Here is an 8,340-nt window from a genome sequence, read left to right as displayed (position 1 = left end):
TTCATATCCCATTATCACTGTCAGCCGTGCATAGTATTATACCATCTCACTTAAAACGTAAGAACTTTACAACTCTACACTTCCTTTAACCCCTTAGGTTCTTGGTGCCCTTGTTGGCATTCATTTTCTACTGATATTATAAACCTCCAAATATAGCATTATTGGTTTTGTTTTATACAGTCAATGATCTTCAAAATATTTTATACATATGCATAGTTTATCAGTTCTTGATCTCTTAATTCCTTTGTGTAGATCCAAGGTTCTACCTGGTATCATTTTCCTTCTGAGAAATTTCCCATAACATTTTTTTAAAGATAATTGAGTTTTTATTATTTTTTTAAAATTTTATTTGTTTATTTGACAGAGAGAGAGATCACAAGTAGGCAGAGAGGCAGGCAGAGAGAGGAAGGGAAGCAGGCTCCCTGCTGAGCAGAGCCCGATGCGGGGCTCGATCGCAGGACCCTGGGATCGTGACCTGAGCTGAAGGCAGAGGCTTTAACCCACTAAGCCACCCAGGTGCCCCTCCTATAACATTTCTTATAGAGCACATCTGCTGGCAAAAAATTCTGTCACCTTTAATTTGTATAAAAAAGTCATTTCATTTTTTTAAAAGATGTTATTTATTTATTTGACAGAGAAAGACACAGTGAGAGAGGGAACACAAGCAGGGGGAGTGGCAGGCAGAGGGAGAAGCAGGTTTCCTGGCTAAGCAGGGAGCCTGATGTGGGGCTCGATCCCAGGACCCTGAGATCATAACCCAAGCCAAAGGCAGATGCTTAACAACTGAGCCATCCAGGTGTCCCAATCATTTAATTTTTGTTTTTGAAAGATATTTCCCCTGGGAATAGAATTCTAGATTAACAGGGTTCAACCCCTCCCCCCAGCAGTCTGAAGATGTTGCTTCATTATCTTGCAGTTTGCATAGTTTCTGATGAAAAGTCTGCTGTAATTATCTTTGTTCCTGGGTGCATGTTTTGTTTGTTTTATTTTTTGGTTTTTGTTTTTTTGGGGGTGTTTTTTTGCTTTTTGTTTGTTTGTTTGTTTGTTTGTTTTTGTTCTCTGCTTTCAAGATTTTGTCTTTGTTGCTGGCTTTCAGCAATTTGATTGACTATTCTTTGGTGCGATTTTACTTGTGTTTATCTTTCTTGGGATTCATTGAGCTTCTTTGGTCTGAAGATTTATAGTTTACATCAAATTTAAAACTTTTGGGGCATCTGAGTGGCTCAGTTGGTTGAGCATCTGACTGTTGATTTTGGCTCAGGTCATGATCTTGGGGTCAAGAGATTGAGCCCTACTTCGGGCTCTGTGCTGGACATGGAGCCTCCTTTAGATTCTCTCTCTCTCCCTCTCCCCACCATACTCACTCTCTCCCTCTCTTTAAAAAAATCAAATAAAAGAATAAACATTAAAAAATGGAAACTTTTGTCCATTATTTTTTCAAAATTTTCTTTCTCTACTCTCTCTTTCTGAGGCTTAAGTTTCATGTATGTCAGACTATTTGATATGGCCCCATAGGTCATAGGTCACTGAGACTCGGTTGATACTTTTCTTAATCTTTTTTTCTCTGTTTGTTTCATTCTGGATAGTTTCTAAGGCTGTGTCTCCAAGTCACTGAGCTTGTCTTCAGCAGTGTCTAAGTAACTGGTCATCCTATCCAGTGAAATTTTCATTTCAAATACTGTATTTCTCATCTCTAGGAATCCACTGGGGTCTTTTTATCATCCATTTCTTTCCTCATTATGTTCCTGTTTTTTTTTCTCCAAATCATTGAGCATATTTGTATGAGTAATTTTAGTATCCTTGAATACTAATTCCAAGATCACTGTCATTTCTGAATATATTTCCATTAATTTATTTTTCTCCTTGTTAAGGGTAACCTTTTTTGTTTCCTGCTTCTTTGCTCTTCTAGTCATTCCTGATTGGATGCAATGTAAATTTAGGTTATTGACTGCTGGATTTGGTTGGTAGTCCATTAAAGAGGGCAGGACTTTGTTCTGCATGCCATTAAAAGACCAGTATGATCTTTCAGATGCTTGTTTTAAAGCTTTTTAAAGGTAAAACTAGAGTAGCCTTTATTCTAGAGCTAGTTTAGTCACATTATTGAAATATGACCCTTCTGGTATCTCTGAGGGCTTCCCTCATTTGTCTCCCCTCAATCAAAGATAACAATCCTGAGTTGCCTGATTTCTACTGTCTAAAAATTGTTGTATCATACATTTTATCCAGTTTTCTAAGTAATTCCATCCCTGTTACTCCCTTATGATTGATAAAAGTCTAGAAAGAAACATTTAGAAGTGAAGAACTGTTTTGCCATTAATAGTTCCAATACAAGAATGAGCAACAGGGGTGCCTGAGAGGCTCTGTCCATTAAGCATCTGCCTTTGGCTCAGGTCATGATCCTAGGGTCCCAGGAATGGAGCCCCACATCAGGCTCCCTCCTGGGCAGGGAGTCTGCTTCTCCTTTTGCCTGCTGCTCCTGTGCTTGTGCTCTCTCTCTCTCTCACTCTCGTTCTATCTCAAATAAATAAAACTAAAAAAAAAAAAAAAGGTGAGCAACAATGAGGACCTAGACCATTTAGAGATGCTCTGAGGGATGTCTTATTTGAACATCTAGCTGCCAGGATGTGTGATGCAATGGACAGAATTATGTATCAGGGATATAGTTCTGCCCCCGCCCTGTAGTGGCATTTTGCTTTGGTCTGCCCCACATCATTCCCCTCCTCCTAGTCATAACATTTTCTTTCCTTCAGAGAACTGCTCCTCCCCTATTCTATATGGTTCCACTTGGGCTGCCAATTATAGTGCCCTGCTCTCCAGGCAACAGTGATGAGTGACCCATGCCCAGCCAATCAGAGCTCTTAATTGCCCTGCCGCAGTCATTGGTTTAGGGATGACTACATGATCCAAGTTGGGTCAATCACATTCCTTCCCCAAGAGTTTTACATGGATGCTAAGAGAAAGAGTTTTCCCTGAGTCATTGCCAGTCTGGATTGATACAAGCCTATGGTTTCCTGTGGACACATCCTCCTCTTCTTTCCATCTTTCCGTAGAAGAGATCAAGGCAGAAGGCCTGAAGCGAAGAGCAGAGGGAGTCCTCTCTCAACATGAGTGATGTCTGTACAGTCCCAGAGGCTAGCTGCATCTCTGCATTTTCTGTTTATATGAACCAATAAATTCTCTATTCTACTGGTTTGACTTATTTTCTGTCACATTCAACCAAAAAAAAAAAATCTGTTTACATCCTATTTGAGGTCTTGGTCCAGTGTTTTCAAAGAGCATAGTGTATCCTCTAAGGGGTATACAAGATGATCCATTGGTTCATGGGAAGAAAATATAAGATCTATTTATCAGTAGGCATTTTCCAGATGGAAAAGAGGATATCGGCATGGCAGAATAGCATGTGGGACAGCATGGGCACTGGATTCCACCCTCCATGAAGGCTGGGCCAGGATCTGTTTCATGTTTATGTCTCCTAACACTGTGCACAGAGTCTGACTCACAGGTGACATCAAAACAATATTTGCTGACCTTCCCATGATACCCAGAGAGGGGTCCGCACAACATTGTTCTGGGTTCCTGTTATAACTTAAAGAGAAATTTCACAAGGTCCATAGGCCTCAATGTCAGGCAAATGATGGATGTCCTCAAATTTCTTGCAGCAAGAACCCACTTGGGTGGCACTAATCTTGACTCCCAAATGGAATAGTACATCTGCAGGAGGAAAACTGATGGCATCTATATAAAAAATCTGAAGACAACCTGGGAGAAGCTTCTGCTGGCAGCTCACACCATTGTTGTCATTAAAAACTCGGGTGTTGTGAGTACCATATCCTCCAGGAACACCAGCCTGTGGGCTGTGCTGATGTTTGCAGCTACCCCAGGTGCCATGCCTACTGAGGCACGCTTCACCTCTGCAACCTTCACCAACCAGATCCAGGCAACCTCCCCGTGTCTTCTGGGGGTGACTGACTCCAGGGCTAACCACTGGCCTCTCACAGAGGTATCTTATGTTAACCCACGTACCATCGCCCTGTGGAACAGACTCTCCCCTATGCTATGTGGACATTGCTATGCCTTGCAACAAGTAAGCTCACCCAGTGGGTCTGACGTAGTCGATGTCAGCTGAGAAGTTCTGCGCATGCATGGCACCATCTACTGTGAACACTCAAGAGAGGTCATGCCTGATCTCTACTTCTACGCAGAGCCTGAAAAGACTGAAGAGGAGGAGCAGACCAGGCTGCTGCTGAAAAGGCAGTGACCCAAGGAGAATTTCAGGGTAAATGGACTGCCCCATCTCCTGAATTTACTCCTACCTAGCCCAGGGTCTCAGACTGGTCTGAAGGCATGCAGGTGCCCAGGGCACCCGTCCACTCTGAAGAAGACTGGAGCACTCAGCCAGCCACTGACGATGGCTCTGCAGCTCCCACTGCTCAGGACATTAAAAAGGTAGAAACAACAGAGTGGTCTTAAACTGTTCTATGGACTCTTAAACAGAAAAGAGAAATAAGGCTGATGGGAAATACAGGTTCTAAAAGTAATGAGAACAAATTAACGAAGAAATGAATATTTGCTGGGTAAATGAATGAATAAATGTGCAAAGATGAGTGGTGTTTAAGCAAGGGCTTGTGCAGAGGTGGGGGGGGGTATAGAAGCAAGTGGGCATGGCAGGGAAAGAGCAAGTGATGTGAGTTTCCATGAGGGAAGGCATGGAAATCTTCAGTAGGGAGATTTTTTTTTTTTTCCTGGCAAGGCAGGGACACAATTCATTAGGGTAGCCTCATTGAGGACAGGAGCTGCAAAGATTGAAGGAGGGGAGAGAACTCAGCTAAAGCAAAATTCCTGAGTCAGGAGCATGCCTGACCCATCTGTAGAACAGCATAGAGGCTGGCTAAACTCAGATCATGCGTAGGATGCCATAGAGACAAGAGGAAGATGACTGGATCCTATAGGGTTCTATATAGGATTCTAAGCACTTGAGATTTACTCTGAGGGAGGTGGGGCATTGTTCCAGGGTTTCAAGCAGAGCTGTGGTTAGGTTTGCCTTTGGAAAGTGTCCTCTGGCCACTGCACAGAGAATAGGCTGAAGGAGAGGCAAGGTGGAAGCAGAGTCCTGTTAGGGGACCGTTGGTGGTGACTGAGGGGAGAGAGGACAGTAGCTTGAACCGGGTGCTCAGCAGAAGGATCTGTTGTGACCACAGAGGCAACTAGAGTCCCTGGTGATGACAGAGTGTGAGAGAAAGAAGGGTCAGCCATGACCGACCTTAGGGATTTGGGCCAGAGCAATGGGAAGGAAGCAGTAATCACCAGCTGAGGTGGGGAGGTGAAAGGAAAACTGGTGTTACAGGCATCCAGAAGCTCTTCCAGCCCAGTCTCTGCTTTGGCAGCTGTTTGGGACCACAGGGCTGGTGCTGGGATCCTCACTGGCACTGTCACCATCCCCTTGTGTTCACAACACCCACCTAACGTCAGTGCCCTTGAATCATTAATGTGATATCACCTTGTCCTAGAGGAGCTTGAGTCTTCTCAGAGAACCTTCTTGGAAGGATCTTGGAGAATCTTCCTTAGGAAGCGGTGGGCTCAGCTTTTGCTAGAAAGACAGGTCCACCTTGTTCTGGTGGTCAGGAACCCAAAATGTATTGGCGGGACTGTGTTCCTTATGGAACCTGTAGGGGTTTCCTTGGTTCTTCCAGCTTCTAGAGGCCATCCCCATTCCTTGGTCCGTGGCCCCCACATCCGTCTCCCCAAAGGACTGCTTCTGGTACCACCTTCTCTCTAGTAGGGAGATTTCTATAGTAAAACTTGGGGTAGAGGGCTCTCTTTGCAGGAGAACGACCAAGCAGTGACACTTGTTAGGGACCCCCCCTCAGTCAGGTGTGAAACAATGTACATGTCAGGAATGGGGAGCTGACAACAGAGAGATTTAAGAGGAAGACCCACCCCAGTGACTGGATGTTGGGGTAGTATGACAATGGGCTGGGGGTAGGTCTGGGTCAGAGAGGGGGATCAGAGGTGTCGGGGCAGAAATGGGTCAATGAAGACCCAGGAGTTTCCATTTGGGGATCTTGGGACAGAAAGTTTCATGGTGAGAAGACAGTTTGGAGGGAACATGACTTCCATCGATGGTCTCTGGTGTTTTGAGTTGAGACATCCAGGGGGATGTGTCCTAGAGGTCATGGCTTATCAGGGATGGAAGTAAGTTTGGAAGTTGTCAGGGAAGAAATAATATTAAAACAATGAGACTGAAAAACAGCAACAACAACAACAACGTGACTAGTTATAGATGAGGAGCCTAAGGAATGAACCTGAGGCACATTCAATGCATGGGACCAACACTGCGAGATTACATCAGTCCAGAAGGCACCTGCTGTCTAGAGACATATTCAGTACACATATTCAATACACGCAGAAACATATTCAATACACAAACACACACGCAGACGTACACACATGCACATAAACAGCCCTGACAGCAGATACCTGGGCAGAGCCCATGGTGTGCTCAGAACAGTAGGAGGAAACCAAGGAGACGGTGGTGTCCGGAGCCAAGAAAGACTGGGTGTAGAAAGGCAAGGCTTTCAGCTGGGTGGAACACCACAAAGAAGAATAGGGACTGGAAATGGGTAGGTGGCAAGGAAATACGGGGCGAGCTCCGTCCTGACTGGCTGGTGTTCTTGAGCCGGTCAGCAGCCTCAACTACCTCCTAGAGCAGGGAAGGGTAACTAGCTGGGCCCCCGAAGCACCTGGCACGTGCTGAGTGAAATGTCTGGGAAACGCTGGCTCCTGTTTTACTGATTATGATTATTCCCTTTTTACCTTCTCTAAGTCTCCTTGCCTGCTCTAGCCTGTGCAGACGACCCCCCACCTTCTTTGGACCGCCTTCTCTGCCTCCTTCCTCAAGCATCAGACCAACTGGAGAGCCCCTGAAGCTTTGGGGGTGTCCCTGGGTCTATCTTTCGAAACTGTATCACCCAAATCTCCGCTGGCCCACCATTCTGAAGGTACAGATGGCCTGGAAGAGCAGGAGCGAGCAGAAGTCCCCAAAGCCCAGAGGGGTCCCTGATTGGTCCGTGGTTGGTGGGCAGGGCTTATTGTGAGCCACACCCCTAGTATGCACTGCCCTTCTCCTAACCTTCCCAGTTTGCCCAGATTTGGTGTGTGTGTGGGGGGGGGGATGGTGATGTGTTGTCCCACCCTTCTGTTGTGAACTCTTCTGGGGCCAAAGCTCTCCACAGTGCCTCCATAAGTTAGAAGGGAGCAGTGTTTCCCATTTGGAGAGGGCATGGGCAAGGACACCTCTAAAATCCTGAATCCCCCACACCTCCAGGTCCCTGTGCCTCAGGAGACTCCCAACCACCTGTTCTGGAGAAGAGAGCTTAGTTAGCTCCCTCCCCATCCCCTCAACGAGCTTTGGGCTTCCAGCTCCAAAGTCCTTGGCCGTTCCACTAACTAGCTGAGGTTTAAAAACACTGGGGTGTTTGAATTACATTTGTTATTAGAATTAACTTCTACTTTCTCTCTTTGCAGTTAGGATATAAACTTTTCCACTTAAACACTAAGCTTCAGTAATACACGTTAAATGAGATTAAAGAGGGGCACCTGGGTGGCTCAGTTGGTTAAGCGTCCAACTCTTGATTTAAGTGAAGGTCATGATCTCAGGGTAGTGAGATGGAGTCCCGAGCTCAGCATGGAGCATGCTGAAGATTCTCTTTTCCCTCAGGGCCTGGCTCTCTCCCTCTCCCTCTCTCTCTCTGTAATAAATAAATAAATAAAATCTTTTAAAAATAAATAATTTTAAAGAAAAAGGATTAATAGCTTAGATGGATTCGATGAAGACCAAAAGTGTGCAGTGGGCACCAGATAACTCAAGTCTGGGAGACCCTGGTGTGATGGGCAGAGAGTGGGGTTCGGAGAGGCTGGGGTTTGCCTGGAAGGAGCTGGGGCATCTCTGGGACCAGTCCTGCGGCTCTGAGGTGGAGGCCTGGCTGCCCAGAGACTCTCAGGTCATGGAGCTTCCCAGGCAGAGCATCTGGCTGACTGGAATGAATTAAAAACCCCCAATTTCACTTTCCTGCCTGCTTGCCTATCCCACAGGTCTCCTAGGGCTGAGGGCTTTGTTTCTTCCTGGCTTAGATGGGAGCCTCCCTACAAACACACACACACACACACACACACACACACAGAGGCTCTCCTGCCTCTCCCGAGATCTCCCCCTCCCCTTCTCTCCCTAGGCTGGGAGGCCCCTTCGGGAGCCCCTTTGTAAGGTAATTGGATTTCTCCCCTTGTTAGTTTGCAATGAAAATGTCATCTATTCGGGGCCACCGCCAGGGAGGGGCTGGGCCC

Source organism: Neovison vison, chromosome 2 (genome assembly GCF_020171115.1).
Source record: "Neovison vison isolate M4711 chromosome 2, ASM_NN_V1, whole genome shotgun sequence".
Taxonomy (NCBI): domain Eukaryota; kingdom Metazoa; phylum Chordata; class Mammalia; order Carnivora; family Mustelidae; genus Neogale; species Neogale vison.
Note: the sequence above shows the minus strand (reverse complement) of the source record.